The sequence below is a fragment of the Sorex araneus genome, chromosome 5, assembly GCF_027595985.1.
Source record: "Sorex araneus isolate mSorAra2 chromosome 5, mSorAra2.pri, whole genome shotgun sequence".
NCBI classification, from domain to species: domain Eukaryota; kingdom Metazoa; phylum Chordata; class Mammalia; order Eulipotyphla; family Soricidae; genus Sorex; species Sorex araneus.
In genome coordinates, this window is record NC_073306.1 from 183660248 (window position 1) to 183676903 (window position 16656).

The window sequence follows — 16656 nt, forward strand, 5'->3', positions numbered from 1 at the left end:
TTCGTAGTTCTTCTATTATCCCCAAGTTCTGTCTCCACTGGCTGCTGATTATTGGAGACCCACTGTTCACAAGGTGTATTCGCTTCCTAGGACCATCACGACAGGTACCGTAGCCTGGGTGACTTAAAGCAGCAGAAACATTATCTCACAGTGACCGAGGCTAGAGTCCTAAAATCAAGGTACTGGCAGTGTTGGTACCTCCTGAAGGCAGTGAGGAGAAGGTCTTTCATTCTTCTACCCCAGCGGGTAGCTCCAGGTGTTCCTTGGCGTGTGCACATTGCCTTTCCTCTATGCATATCTCTATCCAAATCTCCCCTTTTTATAAAGACTTCAGTCGCTTTGGATTAGGGCCCACCTTTATGACTTCACTTTAATTGTAATCATCTCTGTAGGGACCCTGTCTTCAAAGAGTGTCACATTGTGCAGTGCCAATGCTTAGGATTCCAACAGAGTTTTTCTGAGGAGACACAGTTCTCCCTATAGCAGAGGTCTGTTTCAAGTGGCTGCAAATTATTTTCACTCTAAGACTCCTGGATGATTGTAGGAAGGCTCACAAAAGATGATCTATTTTGTAATGCTGCTGTTCCTTTAGGGGCTCTAATACTGAGAGGTTAAATCTTCCATCTTGTCTCATAGTTGGCTAAGTTGAGTGGAATCTGGTCTTTTCACCTTCCCTGCCGTGAGTGAGGCTTATGGAAGACAAGGTGTTAGGAAAGAATTGTTGCTAGCAGGTAGCCTAGGAAGACTTGAAGATGAAGTCTTCTCACTGCTGGAAGACTTGAAGATGAATGTATCCCATGGAAAATGAATGCGCCTCCCCAATACCCTCTCCCCCACCCCTACTCTCCACCTCTGCTTTACTTTCTGCTGCGAGAGAGAGTTTAATGGAGAAGGGACCAGTGTGACAAAGATAGTTGGAAATGATCATTCTGGATAAGAACCGCAGGCTGAAAGTAGGTAAAGGAACAAGCACAGTAACGTCTCAGTGTTTGTATTGCAAACCATAGAGCCCAAAAAGAGAGAGAAAGAGAAGGAAAGTGCCTGCCATAGAGACAGGCTGTGGCAGGAGGGAAACTGTGGACACTGGTGGTGGGAAATGCACCTGGTGGAGGGATGGGTGTTGGAACATTGTATGGCTGAAACCAATCATGAACAGCTTTGTAACTTTGCACCTCGCAGTAATTCAATAAAAATAAATAAATAAATAAATTGATCAATGATTTTTTAAAAGAGAGTTTGAATAGAAACCAGAAGGATACTCGTGCTGTCAGGAAACTTCTTTTCTGAGAATCCTAGTGAGCCTAGATCATGTGTGACTTACATATTCCTCGTTTCTCCAGTTTCTGTATGTTGGTAGTTGGATTCAACCATTGTAAGAGCTAGAATCGTTATTTTTTCTTTTCTCAATCGAAATGACTTCATAGATAGAGTATTTTTTAACCAGAAAATTTCAGGTTGTCTTATTTCTGTGTGGCTTTCAGTACTTTTGTGGTTTAATTTTTAGTATTCAAATTTTGCCCTTCTTGGAATTTATCCTAGTATCCAGTGTGAACATGGTACCCGATTTATCTTTTTCCAGTTGGCTCTTCAGCTGCTCCATCAACATTTACCGAATTGTCCATCTGTACGCATTGATTTAAGATGCCATTTTTAGGGCCAGGAGTGTAGTTCAAAGGGCTTCAAAGGGCATTGCATGCGTGAGATCTGGATTTGTTCCCTGGAACCACATGGTTCCCCAGTCCCTCAGTAATGCTGGATGTGGTGGATGGAAAAATGATATTTTTGTCTCTATATATTAAATACTTAATATCACTATCACTGTCATCCTGTTGCTCATTGATTGCTTGAGCAGGCACCAGTAACATCTCCATTTGTCCCTGTTGCGTGCTAGTAGAGCCCAGTGGCATCTGCTCACTCCAGGAACATGAAGAGCACGTTGTTGTTACTGTTTTTGGCATATCAAATACATCACGGGTAGCTTGCCAGGCTCTTGCCTTCCCCACCACGCCTCATTTTAGATGAAAAGATGGAGCTTGCTCCCAAGGTTAGAATTTCATATTTCATAAGGGCAGTAACCATGTCCTCATCATCTATGACCCAGGGAGGGAGGGAGGGAAAGGGAAGGGAGGGGAGAGGAGGGGAGGAAAGGTGAAGGGGAGAAAAGGGCATGGGAGGAGTTGGGGGAGGAGAGGAGAGGGGGAAAGGAGGAAAGATAGCAGGACTATGACCTAGTGTGAATATTTAATGATTAGGTGAAGTAAACAGACCCAACTTCTAGGATTAGAATGTTTGTGCCAGGCTCAACCTTTAACAACATGTTAGTGATCTCTTATAGAAGGCCTTTATGGCCCCTGTCAAAGTAGAACAATCTTCACACTCTTTCCTCTATGGATGCTTTTTTGTAGCAATTTCGGCGGTTTTTCCTAACAAAGAATATAAAATAGATTATTTCGGTTCTGCTTTGTAACAGGGATTGGGTTTGGGGATGGAAACATCCCAAATGTGGTGGTGGGAAGTAGAATGGTGGTGGGATTGGTGTGTGAATATGAAATGTAATAAAATATTGTGAACTACCTTACAAAATTAAAAAAAAACTTAAAAAAATAAAATGTTTGTGCCTTCCCCCAAATTGCCAGTGTGATGAGATTGGGAGGTGGGGCCTCTGGGTCAGGGGGTGGGAGACTGGGTGGTGATCAGGCCAGGAGAGTGAGCCTTCATGAATGGGATGAGAATGAGACTATAGATGACCTTGACCCTTTACCTTCAAGTGAAGGATAACATTGCCAGCACCCCATATCAGGTTTCTGGCTCCAAGAGCTGTGAGTCTGAGAAATAAAAGTTCTGCTGACATTTTTAAAGCAGGGTATATAAGTCTCATGGTTTTTTATACTTCTGCTGTATACTCTTTCCCCCCTAAGATTGAAGTTCCACCTCCTCTCCAAATCCCCATCATTTCAGTGCGGGGGTAGGGGGGCCTCGAGGGGTCACATTACAAGGTTATAAGGCAGAGTATTGAAGTCAAGACTGAAAGCGTTGACTTTTGTTTTTGAGACCTACTCTGTGCTAGACACTGGGACAAGTTGATCAATAAAATACACACTCACACACACACACACACACACATATATACATATATATGTGTGTGTGTATCACCATTGACCACCAAAGGATGTGATCTTCTAACAAACATGACTTCAACACATGTCATGAGCAAATGCAAGCAAACTAATTTGGGCTTATTTGTGTAACAACCTTTCACAGCTATATGTTAGCATACTATATAGTAAGTCCTCACTTAAATAGGTTATTGAAAACTGCAACTTTAAGGAAGGCAAGTCTTGGAGTAACATTTTCACTGTGTTCTCATTAACATAGTAATGAAATAAGTTTATTCAAGTACAGACTGTCCAGTGGACATAATAGAATGTTACATGTGCAGATGTTAAATGGGAGCGAGTAGAGAGTTGATGGTACGTGCCTGGCATGTGCTGTGTCCAGAGGCCCTCAGGACAGCAAGCCTGAGCAGCATTGTATCCTCGGGCCCTTGCTTGAATTACTGGCTGGCTGGGGGACCATATGGGATGCTGAGGATCGAACCCGGGTCAACCATGTGCCAGGCAAACGCCCTACCCACTATCACTCAGGCTCCAGACATGAGTTGCTTTTGGTTAGACTTACCTACCAGGATCCACGCGCTGAGCCATGAAGACTATGGAATCTGGAGAGACCCATGAAACACTCCAGGTCAGGGTGTGGCTTTGCGCAAGCATCGTGTGCACTAGAGACAAAGGGCAGAGGTCAGGCTGTGACGGAGCAGAATTCCTCTCACCGAGGCTGTGGAATATGGAGGCTAGTGGGAATACCTGTTGGTCAAAGGAGAAATCGATGTGGAAAAACAACCTGTAAAATTATATATAAACCAACCTTACCAGTCTCGGAAACTGATGATGATGTGACAGCGATGTCAGGGTGCAGGTCAGTGGGAGCAGAATTAATTGAGCCGGTGAAGCTGACAGGGGAGGCAGCTTGTGTCAGTAGCAGAGCTGAGGGGAAAGAGCCTGGCTAGTGCCGCAGGTGGTGCCCGGTGGTGGGAAACTCTAACTCAGTCCAACTCCACAGTGCAGCATTTCAGCATAGACTTTGGTGCTTCTTTGCCGATTCGGACGCCACCTCATGCTCATCCTAAGTGTCAGTTCTAGAAGAACCCTTTGCTGCTCTCTGAATAAAAGGAAGCTCGCCGCCTTTTGTAAACTCAGCCAGGGGTACCGCTGCCCGCCAGAATTCAGGAGTTGATTTTATCCCCCATTTTTTTTTTTCGTATCTTTGCTTGTGATGTCTTTCTGGTGTCCTATTCCATGGCTCCAGTCCTCAGTCGTTATTTTGTTTTGATTTTCTTTTATAACAATGGGAACACAAAGAGGATAAAATTTGTAAGCGATTCCCACTTAACAATAAAAATATCTTTTGGAAAAGATAGCATGCCCACTAGCATGCCCTTTCTGTCAGCTTTACTGTTCTTATTTCTTTGTGTCTTTTATCTTCCCCTGAGAATCTGAAAACAGCCCATTTCCCTTCCCAGCTACTCACCGCCTTAATTGCTGTGGGCAGGAAGAAGCATCTTCAGTAGAGATCTTCCTGCTTTGGGGTTTAAGTCTATTCTCTACCCCGGCTGCTTTAATGTTTAATTTTGACCTTCCTCTTATTAATTTCGGTGAATGACCTTGGTGCCACTTGAGGATGTTAGGCTGGGTAATTGAAATGATCCTTAGCATGTCTCATTTGAAACAAACAAACAAACAAACAAACAAACAGCACAACTCTTCCTGTGTACGTTAATCTTGGGTGGTGATCTTGCCTTTTCCAATTGCATAGCAGTATATAGCAATTGTTTGATTTAGAAAGATGTTCTGAGCCCTGCTAACTGTCAGAGCTGGCTGAGTCGGAGACAAAGAAGCATGAGGTATTGTGTCTATAATTCCAGGCATCCCATTGAATCCACTTGAAAAGCAGTGGTGTGTTCAAAAAAGATTAGAGTCCCAGTTAAAAGACCTGGTTCTACAGCTAACTGGCTTTATGGCCTCACTTCGACTGCTCTTGCTAGAAAATAAATGGATTGAATTGGATCAATGATTTTCCAATAATGGCTTGTAACAGTTAAGACCTTTGAGGGTTCTGTAGATTGGACTTCAGTTCCCAAGTTTTCTTCTGAGTACTCTAAACCTCTGCTTTCATATATATTTTTTCCATCTAAAACTTCAGATAAAGGCATCAGAGTTAAAAGTGTTTGAAGGCAAGTGATCCAAATGGGTTCTTCTGTCTCTTCCAACTCTGCTTTTCTGATTCTGACTTTGTCACAAAGTCAAAGAACATACCTAGGCATGGACTAGTTGTGTGATTTAGAATTCTGTCTTCATCCTTCAGCAGACGTTCACTAAATTCCTTGCAGATTGGAGAATGTCATAGCTCTGTACATTAAAGCTATCTTCTGTTAGGGGATTTTTGGATTTGGATGAAAATACATGCAAAAATTTAATAAGGTCATCAGACCTTATATATTGGAAATAGAGGAAAAAGAGAAAAGCTGTCAAAGGATCCTCCATTTAAAATCATTGTCACACTTGATTTTGTTTTTGCCCCAAGTTGTTTTTCCTGTGTTCATGTTATCTTAATGTATTTTAACACACACATGTACACACAGTTTTATGTCCTGACTGAAATGACTGCTCCTCTGGTAAGTGCTTGCTTAACTTTTCTTTTTGTTATTTGTAGAGGGGGACTGGAGCAATAGCACAGCAGTTGGGCGTTCGCATTTCACACGGCCGACCCATGTTCGATTCCTCCATCCCTCTCAGAGAGCCTGGCAAGCTACCGAGAGTATTGAGCCCTCATGGCAGAGCCTGGCAAGCTACCCATTGTGTATTGGATATGCCAAAAACAGTAACAATAAGTCTCTCAATGAGAGATGTTACTGGTGCCCGCTCGAACAAATCAATGAGCAATGGGATGACAGTGACAGTGATTTGTAGAGGGGATGTTGAGCCACACTTAGCAATGTTCAGTGGCTACTCCTGACTGACTTTATGTGCAGAAGTTACTCTTAATGGTCCTTAAGGGATCATATGCAATGTCTGGGTTTAAACTGGGGAGGGCTGCATGCAAGGCCAGTTCTGTAACCCCTATACTAGCTCTCCGACCCCTACCCTAACTTTTCCAGAAACTTCAAAGTGTTCCCAAAGTTGAGTTTCCATCAGCAGCATGTGAATCCCAGTACCACCACATCCTTGCTGGCAACTGGTATTCAGTCCTTTTCACTCTGTCTAATTTGATGGGTCTGTACAATTCTTTCACTGTAAATTAATATGTCTTTCTCATAATTTTAATGCCCACTTTTTCATGTGCTTAGTTATCATTTGTATATCTACTTCAGGTGTTTATTCACTTTTCCCAGTTTTAAATTGTGTGAATTGTTTTCTGATTACCTAGTTGTTTTCTGATTACTTAGTTGAACTACTTTAAACATATTTTTTAGACACAAATCCTTTGCATGATACATGCTTTGTATATACTTTCCTCAATATATGACATCTTTTTATTCTTTTGTTGTGTTTTAGGGGGAGCCATTATCTGGTGGGCTTAAGCCTGGCTCTACATTCAGGAATCATTTCTAAACGGGGTCCATATGGGCTGCTGGGGACTGTTTGGGGTGCTGGGGATTGAACTCAGGTCATCGGAATGCAAGACAAGTGCCTTATCTGCCGTACTATCTTGCCTGCCCTAGTTGTTTATCTTCTAAAAAGTAATTTTCACAGACCTAAATCCTGTGCAATTCTATATACATTTTAGAATCAATCCATTTCAACAACAAAAGTAATCTGATGAAAATTTTTTTGGCTTATATTCGATTTATAGGTCAGTTCTGGAAGGAAATGACAGTATTGAACCTCCTAACATATGAATATATTGCTCCAAATATTTAGGTCATCTATAATCTCTTGTTAATGCTTGGTAGTTTGTGGGGGGGAGGGGGTATAGAACTTTCACTTTTGTTGTTAGAATTGTCCTAAGTAGGTCATTTTAAAAATGTTGCTATTTGGGGGCTGCAGAGATAGCACAGTGGGTAGGGCGTTTGCCTTGCACGCGGCCAACCCGGGTTCGATTCCCAGCATCCCATATGGTTCCCCGAGCACCGAGGGAGTAATTCCTGAGTGCATGAGCCAGGAGTAACCCCTGTGCATTGCTGGGTGTGACCCAAAAAGCAAAAAAAAAAAAAGTTGCTATTTTTATAATTTCTATTTCCAATTCCTTATTGTTATTTCTTAAATATAGTTACCTTGGGGGAGGCCATGCCCAGTGGTGCTCAGGGCTCTTGTTTCTTGGCTTGAGGCACTGTATGTGGTGCTGGAAATCAAACCAGGGTTAGCTACATGTGCAAAATGGGCACCTCCACCCCTATACTTCCTCTCCAGCCTGTAAAATACAGTTGATTTTATATAGTTATCTTGTATCTTTCAGTCCTGCTAGATCATTTACCAGGGTTAGTAGCTTTTATGCATATTCCATAAATTTTAGTAAAATCATTTACACTTTTCAAATATGCAGTTCAAAGATTTTTAGCACATAGGATCACACACCCATTTCCACTAATTTTGTAAAGTTTTCATCACCCCAGAATTGAGTTGGGGAGATAGCTCAAAGGTTGGAACATAGGTCTGGCATGAGTGAGGCTCCAAGTTTGATCCCAGCACCAAATGACCTCCATGCCTCCTGGGGTATGGCCCTGGTATCCCCCAGTATCACCAAGCCCGGGCAATACCATATCACTAAGCCAAAGTCTTGAATCATCAAGCCCCCACAGTTGGGTTAAGCAAGTGTCACTGAGAATGACTCTTGAACCACCTAAGCAGTGCATGGAAACCCCACCACCACCACCAATAACCAAGATCAAACAAATGTCGATTAGTAAACATTCCTCATTCTTCCCCTGCAGGTGCCCTGGCAATCACTGATGTTTTCTGTTTCTGCATTTTTGTCTTTAAGATAACATCACATAGGGGCTGGAGCGTACAGAAGGTAGGGCGTTTGTCTTGCACGTGGCCAACCCGGGTTCTATTCCCAGCATCCCATATCGTCCCCTGAACACTGCCAGGGGTGATTCCTGAGTGCATGAGCCAGGAGTAACCCCTGTGCATTGCTGGGTGTGACCCAAAAAGAAAAAAAAAGATAACATCACATAAGCAGGATCATAAAATTCATGCCTTGCATTACTGGCTTTTCTCACATAATATTTTTAAGGATCACCAAACTGTAACCTGAAGAAATATTCCATTTCTTTCTATGGTTGGCATATCCAGTATGCACGGGTAGCTTGCCAGGCTCTGCTGCATGGGCTCGATACTCTCGGTAGCTTGCCGGGCTCTCCGAGAGGGGCGGAGGAATTGAACTTGGGTCAGCCTTGTGAAAGGCAAATGCCCAACCGCTATTGGATATGCCAAAAACAGTAGCAATAAGTCTCTCAATGAGAGACGTTACTGGTGCCCGCTCAAACAAATCGATGAGCAATGGGATGACAGTCCAGTCCTTTCTATGGTTGAACAGTATTACATTGCTTGGATATATTCTTCATTTTGTTTATTCATTAATTCATGGACGTTTGATTTGTCTCTATTTTTATTTCCTACTTATTTTTTGTTTGGGGGGCCACACCCAGCAATGCTCAGGCCTTACTCCCAACTCTGTCTCAGAGGCCACTTCTGATGGGGCCTGGGGTGCCATGGATGGAACGCAGGTCAGCTACAAGCAAGGCAAATGCGCTACCCACTCTGCTATCACTGTGCCCTGTGAAACGCTGAAGTTTAGAATCATTAAAGTGTTCGCCTTAGTTTTCATTAGATAAAAATGTATGATTATGGATTTGGAAAGATACGAAAGATAAAATATTGACACTTGACAATAGGAAAAGATATTGTAAGAGCTCTTATTAACTCATAACTAACCAGATTCCATAAAGCAGTAAACAAACCTTGGCATATGTATCAAACCAAGGTTTTCATCAAAAACCAAATAGTACATTCCAACCCGGAGCTGCTTAGGTTTTCATAAGTCATTGACGAGTTCTTCTTAGGAGCAATTATTCTTGAACACTGAAACTTGCTTTTGTGAAATAGCAAAAGAAAGGTTGTTTTCTGAAGGTTATTTTTCAGTTCTCTGAAGGGATAAGAAATAGATTAGCATGTTTTGTAGTTTGTGGGCTCATTAATACCAGTTCACCTCTCCATCAGTAGAGCTGTGTTTTTTGAGGAATGGAATTGCTCCTTTTGAACAAAGGAATCAGGAGAATTATTTGTCTAGGACTTACAGTGATACAAGTAGACAGCCTTTCTGGACCGTGGGAGCAAATTATCTTCATGGGGCAGTTGTTCTGTTGCACAAGTATCACAGAGTGTAGTTACACAAGCTGAGATGGTATGACGGGCTCCACTCCTGGACTGTGTGGCATTGCCAGTGGGGACCGTGACCTATGTGTCCATCATTGACCAGAACAATATTCAATGATAGATACATGGCTATAACATGCTATGATGGTTATTAAATGAAATGACAAGTTGAACAGTAATTTGCCAATGCAAATTTATGTTTCTTAAAAATAAATGAACAATTAATCAGCTTCAATAGTCTTAATTAATCTTAAGTTTTAATGAGAGCCAGGCATGAATCAATGATGAATATAGTTAATCTGGGAGGTATTTTTGTACTTGATATTTATTTGCTTCTGAGGGCCTATAAAAATTACTAACCTATCGTTAGCAGTATTATAGATCAGGGTGCCTTAAATAAAGCTAAAAAGATAAATGAACAAAGATGCATGGTGTAAATTCTTTAAAAATGGCTGAGTAATAGTATAGCAGGTAGGGCATTTGCCTTGCACATAGCCAATCCAGATTCTATTTCTCTCATCCCATAATGTCCTTTAAGCCATTCCAGGAGTAAGCCCTGGGATGTGAACACTGCTGGATGTGGCCCCAAAGAAAAATTTAATGAATTAAAAACAGTATTAGTAAGAGAACGAACATAGGAGCAAATAATTAGATTAATAACAACTTTTATTTGCGACTATATTGTCAATAACAGTAGCTTCACATCATCTGGTGTGATTGTGGTGTGGGAATGATGTATTCAGGAAGAGTGTGGCTAATGATGTTGTAAATCGTAGTTCCTAAATGAAAATGGTTTAAAAAACAAAATGAAAAGCAGATTTTAGGTCCAAGAGATAGAATAAGGGCTAATGAGTTTGCATTGTACGTGACCAACGTGGGGGTTTGAATCTCTAGCACCATATATGGTTCCCTGAGCACCAGCAGGAGTGATCCCCAAGCTCAGAGCCGGGAGAATGCTCTGAAACCTCTGAGTTTTTGCCTCCCAAAATTAGACAAATAAATCATAGACTCTTGGCTGCATCTTTCATTCTTTCAGGCGTGTTCCTTGACATTCCAGAAATTGTGCCCATCATCATAGGTATAGGTCTGTCTTGTGTGTTGCATCACTGTGACTGTAGGTCCCTCTGTTGTGTCCATTGTGGTTTGGGGACGTTCTGTCACACTACTTACACCGTGGAACCTGCAGCGGATGAAGGCGGTAAAGGCGGTTCTGCCTACATGTCCACATTAGATCATGGTTTCCTTTTATATATCTGGTTGACTTATGGAAAAGGGCAGATGGTAGCCCAGAAAGCTCACATTTCCCTCCTTCAAAACAGCTCTTCCTATCCATCTGACTGCTGACTATAGAGCTTTGGCGTTTTTCTGTGTCCGTTAACCTCCATTTTTAACTCATGTTGATTCCTGTCCATTGCAATCAAAGACGAAAATAAACACTCAGAGTACAAGCGCAGGCATCCTTTTTTTGAGTTGCCCAGTGACTTCATTCGCCAAGGTAAATTTCTATTTCTGACATTCTGTTTAATTGAACCTGATTGAAGATTCCTATTCTTGGCGTAGCTAACACTGAGCCACTGAGGGAATGAGAGAATAGAAGTAATTAAGGTGACTTATCCCTTAATTCGTCAACTCCAGATTTCAGAGAGGGACTTTGATTTCCACCTGGATACAAGAATCTCTCTTATTTGGTCAGTCAGCAGATAACTAGCAAGGATTGTGTTCCAAGTATGGTTTATAGATTCGAATTGCCTGCCAGGGAGGCAGGGGGTGGGAAAAGGTGGGGGTGGGGGAAGAGATACTGGGAACATTGGTGGTGGAGAATGGGCACTGCTGGAGGTGTGGATACCCGAACATCGTTTGACTGAAACTCAATCATGAAAGTTTTTAATTCTGTAACTGTATCTCACGGTGATTAATTAAAATAAAAGAAAAATAAAACCCTGAAAAAAGAAAAAAAGATAAGACATGAACTTGGCTGTGTAGACACTCACAGCCAGCTTCCCCTGGGCGGCCTTAGGATAGCGCCAAGACTCGATGGGCTTCTTAGAGCCATCAGCACTGAAGTGAGTTCATGGAGGAATAGGAATTAGCCAGAGGAAGAAGGGGGTAAAAAGGTGTGGGGGGTGCATATCAAGACTATCATGAGCGAGGAAAATGAAAGTAATTCCAGCTCTGCCATGCCAAATTATGTTTTTTTTCATATCACACACACACACAATATCCCATTAATCACCAATTTCTCAGGTGGGCTCAGTAACATCTCATTTCGTCCTTTCCCTGAGATCTTAGAAGTCTATCTCGACTCAGCCCTCCTAAGGATGTTGCACTGGAGGCTCTTCAGGGTCAGGGGAATGAGATCCGGCTTGTTACTGGATTTTGCATATGAATACACCATGGGAAGCTTGCAAGGCTGTCCCATGTGGGCAGGAAACTCTCAGAAGATTGCCAGTTTCTCCCAGAGGGAGAAGTAGGCTACAAGACATCTTCTGGGAGCTTGCTTTTAAGTCTCTCTCTGAATGTTGGCGTTGATGGGATTACACACACCTGGGTTCCTCTGCCAGTACCTTCATGCATGAAGCCTGTCCGAACGTGTAGAGAGGAGCCTCCAGCATGGCTGTAGCTAGGTTCCGGTGGTCTTCGGCCACCGGGAGCTCTGCTCAGGGTGGGGAGGGAAGCTGGAGCCCATCCCCTCCGAGGGGCCCGGGGAAGACAGCCAGACGTGCGGGCAAGAGACTCTGCTTGGGAATGCAGCCCAACTGGGTGGTAAACTCCATCTAAGGCTAAATACCGGCACGAGACCGATAGTCAACAGATAGTCAACAAGTACCGTAAGGGAAAGTTGAAAAGAACTTTGAAGAGACAGTTCAAGAGGAAGTCCTTCTGATCGAGGCCCAGCCCATGGACGGTGTGAGGCCGGTCGTGGCCCCCGGCACGCCGGGTCCGGGTCTTCCCGGAGTCGGGTTGCTTGGAAATGCAGCCCAAAGCGGGTGGTAAACTCCATCAATAATAATAATAATAATAATAATAATAATAATAATAATAATAATAATAAATTGTTTTTTCATATATATTAAAAAACATAATGTATGTATATATAAAAATACACATTAAAATATGTATGTATATATACATGAAATGTATATATAAAGTGGACATAAGGCATGCACATCTACATATATACATGTATCTGTTTTATGTGTATTTTATATATACATGTTTTATGTGTTTATATGTATGTCATATGCATGTTTTGTATATTTTTATATATACATATTTTATATGTGTGTATTTATATATGTATATACATATATATAATGTTGTTTCCCTAAAATAATGAGAACTGCCTTATATTTACATATTTTAGAGCTTTTTATGTTAGGGCCGGAGAGATATATATAGTGAATGCACACTTTCCTTGCATACAGTCCATCTGGGTTTGGATTTGACCCCCAGCACTACATATAGCCCCTGAGCACTGCCAGGAATGATCCCTGAGGACAAATCCAGGAGTAAGCCCTGTGTGCTACCAGCTGTGGCCCCAAAACTTAAACAACAGCAACAACAAAATCCTTTTATGTTACAGGGCAATCTCCATCATTCTGAATGCCGTGGGATTGTTTAGGATAAGTACAAGAGCTAGAAACTCTTTTTTTTTTCCTTGCAGGTTTCTTAGGCTTATAGAGGTCATTTGACAAAGGAGGCAGAGAAATTCAGTATTGATTTGGAGGTGGGTGGAAATGACTTCAGGGTGGGCAAGTCTTGGATATCACTGCAAATTCGCCTTTTCAAGATCACTTTAAAATGAAACACAATTTGTGGTTACTTTGTGGAGTTCTGAATCTACCCACCCAGGATGAGCAGAAAAATAAAGCTTCTTATTTTAAGCACTTGGGTATTTGTGGCTTGAGATAGAATTTCCAGTGATAGAGTCACATACAGATGAAAAGAATGTCTTTCCAGTGTCAAGATAGTAAAGTCATTTTCACTTCCTTCTCCTTTTGCAAGTCCCCTAAATAATAAAAGAACAAGAACCTGAAATGCAGACTTTATCCTTGGTGATGTTAGGAGGAGCTTGTAACCCTAAACTTGACTTTCTGTGGGTTTTAAAGTGGCAGAGGAGCAGTCAGGGAACCAGAGGACCAAGTAAGCGCAGCTGCCTCACTACTGGTATCCAAGGCCCCCTTCAGAACCCAAGAGTCGGTGCAGGCTGGGGGGCCAAGAGGAGGGATTTTAGGGCTGAAGAGATAGTATACGGGTTAAGGCACTTGCCTTTTATGCAGGCGGCCTTGGTTCAATCCCCAGCATTGCATCTCACTCCCCCAACACCTCCAAGGAATGACCCCTGAGGTGCAGGGCCAAGAGCATGTCCCTAGGCACAGATATGTTGGCCTTTCCCGGAAAGGGGAGTAGGGATTTCAGAAGACAGTCTGTTCAAGGGGGGGCAGCAGAAACACTCCTCACCCCATTGCTCGTGGACACTCACCTGCCCTCATGCAAGGCCAAAGTTTATTCTCTGGGGAAAGAAAATAGAAGGACCACCAGCCTCTGGGCTGTCAGGCACAGAGGAGCTGGGAGAGAGAATTCCTGCATGCCAGCTAGGAGGTGGAAGGCCCTGCCACTAGCGCAGTGAATCTCCGTGGGACCTCTGAGACCCCCTGCCTTGGAGAAGACTCTGGTTCCCAAAGTACCTGTTCTCCCTTTCACCCATTTTCCCCTCAGTGGAAAGTTTTGGCAAGGAACGCGGCTGCCTAGCTGGGACAGCATTTCTTTGTGCTCATCACTCAAAAATGAGACCCTCTTCTTGTTTCTGGACAGTCCCTGTTTTATGGCTCTTTGAAGAGCAATTCATTTTTCTCTTCTGCCTGAAAGTCTACTGCACCTAGGCATGATCCCTTCCTTAAGGTGACCATTCCCTCCTTGAAATAACTATCCCTTGCATGTAGGACTTATTACCTCCTCTCTTACATTGGGAATCCATTGGTACTTTCTCAAAATGGTGAAGCAATATTATTGTTGAATGAATAAGAATATGAACCCAAATGAAAGGACTCTAGAGGTATCACAGGTCTGTAGTTGCTAGTAGTTCTATCACCTCATTGGAAAGGCTACATAGAGCACCTCAGACTGGCTTCCAGTCTTCCTGGGGCTTCTACAATGCAATAAACATCTCATTATGTGTCCCCCAAAAAGAAAACAAAACAATAGCCAGAAGCAAACGGATGGAGAAATGTTGGCTGATTTTTTGAACTGAAGCTTTTAGTACTTTCAGTTATGTTTCAGTTATCTGCCTGGACTGTAAAATGCTAGTAGTGATTTTCCGTTTTCTGCTCTGAGTTTAATTTAATTAATCTCCCAGAAGTGCTAGATCAGAACTGTTCTTCCCAGGAGCATTAAAGTTGCTTCGGCCCATCGAGCTCCTGTTGGAACACTGAGCAAAGGATGAGTCATTGCTGTGATGAGGACAAAGTGTTTGCTGAAGTCAGATACCAGAGCAGAATGCGTAAATGGCACAATATTGCTTATCACTCTCCTGGTGCCCTTCATGGAAGAGGAGTAAAAGTCACGCTTCCAGAGTTTGGTTGAGGTGGCATCATATTCACTTACAGGTCATCAGTATTTTATTCACCTAATGTACACTGAATAACGAATCTTCCCCAGTCTTTTATTTTGTGTGGTATGTATATATATGGGCTGGAGCGATAGCACAGCAGCAGGGCATTTGCCTTGCATGAGGCTGACCCGGGTCCGATTCCTCCGCCCTCTCGGAGAGCCTGGCAAGCTACCCACGGCGTATTCAATATGCCAAAAACAGTAACAACAAGTCTCAAAATGGAGGTGTTACTGGTGCCCGCTCGAGCAAATCGATGAGCAGTGGGATGACAGTGACAGTGACAGTGACTTTATGATATGCATAAAGTCATTATATTATGCTTGTGCTTCTACACCATTCCCCCATCAGGATTTTAAGATCCCCACACCATTGTCCCACTGTCCTTTCCTTAGCTTTCCCAGTTCTCAGTTGTATTGATCATGACTTAGGGCTTGTTTCCGGTGGGAACCAAGCTTCCTTCCTCCCTCCCTCCCTTTTGCCTCCCTCCCTTTCTTGTCCCCCACTCCAAGTCCATACAAGTTGCAGTAAATTGCAAAATTTCATATTTTTTGTTTAGTTTGGTGTGGGGCCACACCTGGCGATGCTCAGGGGTTGCGCCTGGCTCTTCACTCAGGAATTACTCCTGTCAGTGCTCAGGAGAACATATGCAATGCCAGGGATGGAACCCAGGGTCGGCCCTGTGCAAGGCCAGTGCCTTACCTCTGTACTATCTCTCCAGCCCCCAATTCTGCCCTTTCTGATGAATGTTTTTATATTCTCAGAGAGGAATAATTGGATCGTATAGAATTTCAATGAAAAAATGGTCTCAAAAATCCTTTTCCAAAGTTGAATCTTGCAGCATCTCCACCAACATTTATTGCTTCCAGACTTTTTTGCAAATGCCATTCTCACTGGTATGAAGTGTCATATTACTGTCATTTTGATTTGCATTTCCCTGATAAACAGTGATGATGAATGTTTGTTCATATGTCTGTTGGTCATCTTTATGTTTTCTGTGAGGAAGTGTCTATTTATTCCCTCTCCCTGTTTCTTGATGGGGTTGTTTGTTTTGTTGTTGAGCTCTGAAAGTGCTTTGTCTAGCTTGGATATTTAGCCATTTGTCTGATGTATGTTCTCCCAATAACTGGGGTGTCTTTTGACTGCAGATCTTCAGATCTGTCCTTTTTTTTTCTTTTCTTTCTTTCTTTTTAATTCCGAGGCATTTCGGCCTGATAGAATCTGATTTATTTCTGTGTTGGTTTTCTTTGCCAGTGGAGTTGATACAACCTTTCTTCTTTTAATAGGATTCAGGCAACACGTAGTCTCTGATGTGCTCCTATGTAAACCCCTCAGGTGATTTCTTCCCACCAGAACAGTGTGTGGAGATGTAGCTGGGACACGGTCTGCCGTGTTCATTAGACTCTGGCCCCTACCCGGCTTGCTGGCTGAGCACCCACTTATATCTCAGGCCCCTACGATGCAGTTTTTATATAAATCATTGATGTTGGCAGATTTATTGGAAATGAAACTTCCTTGTTATGCAACTTTTCTATCCTATACAACTAGAAAATACCAAAGGAAGTTATAGTATGGCAGCCCTCCTTTTTCTTTGGGATGTTTTAATGAAAAGCT

The 16656-nt window shown here is 42.6% G+C and overlaps 1 protein-coding gene across 5 annotated transcripts in view; it reads left to right on the forward strand.

Annotated features, from left to right (window-relative positions):
• Positions 1-16656, forward strand: part of CRACD (capping protein inhibiting regulator of actin dynamics) — a 230367-nt gene that overhangs the window by 133454 nt on the left and 80257 nt on the right. The gene's annotated exons all lie outside the window — the stretch shown is intronic.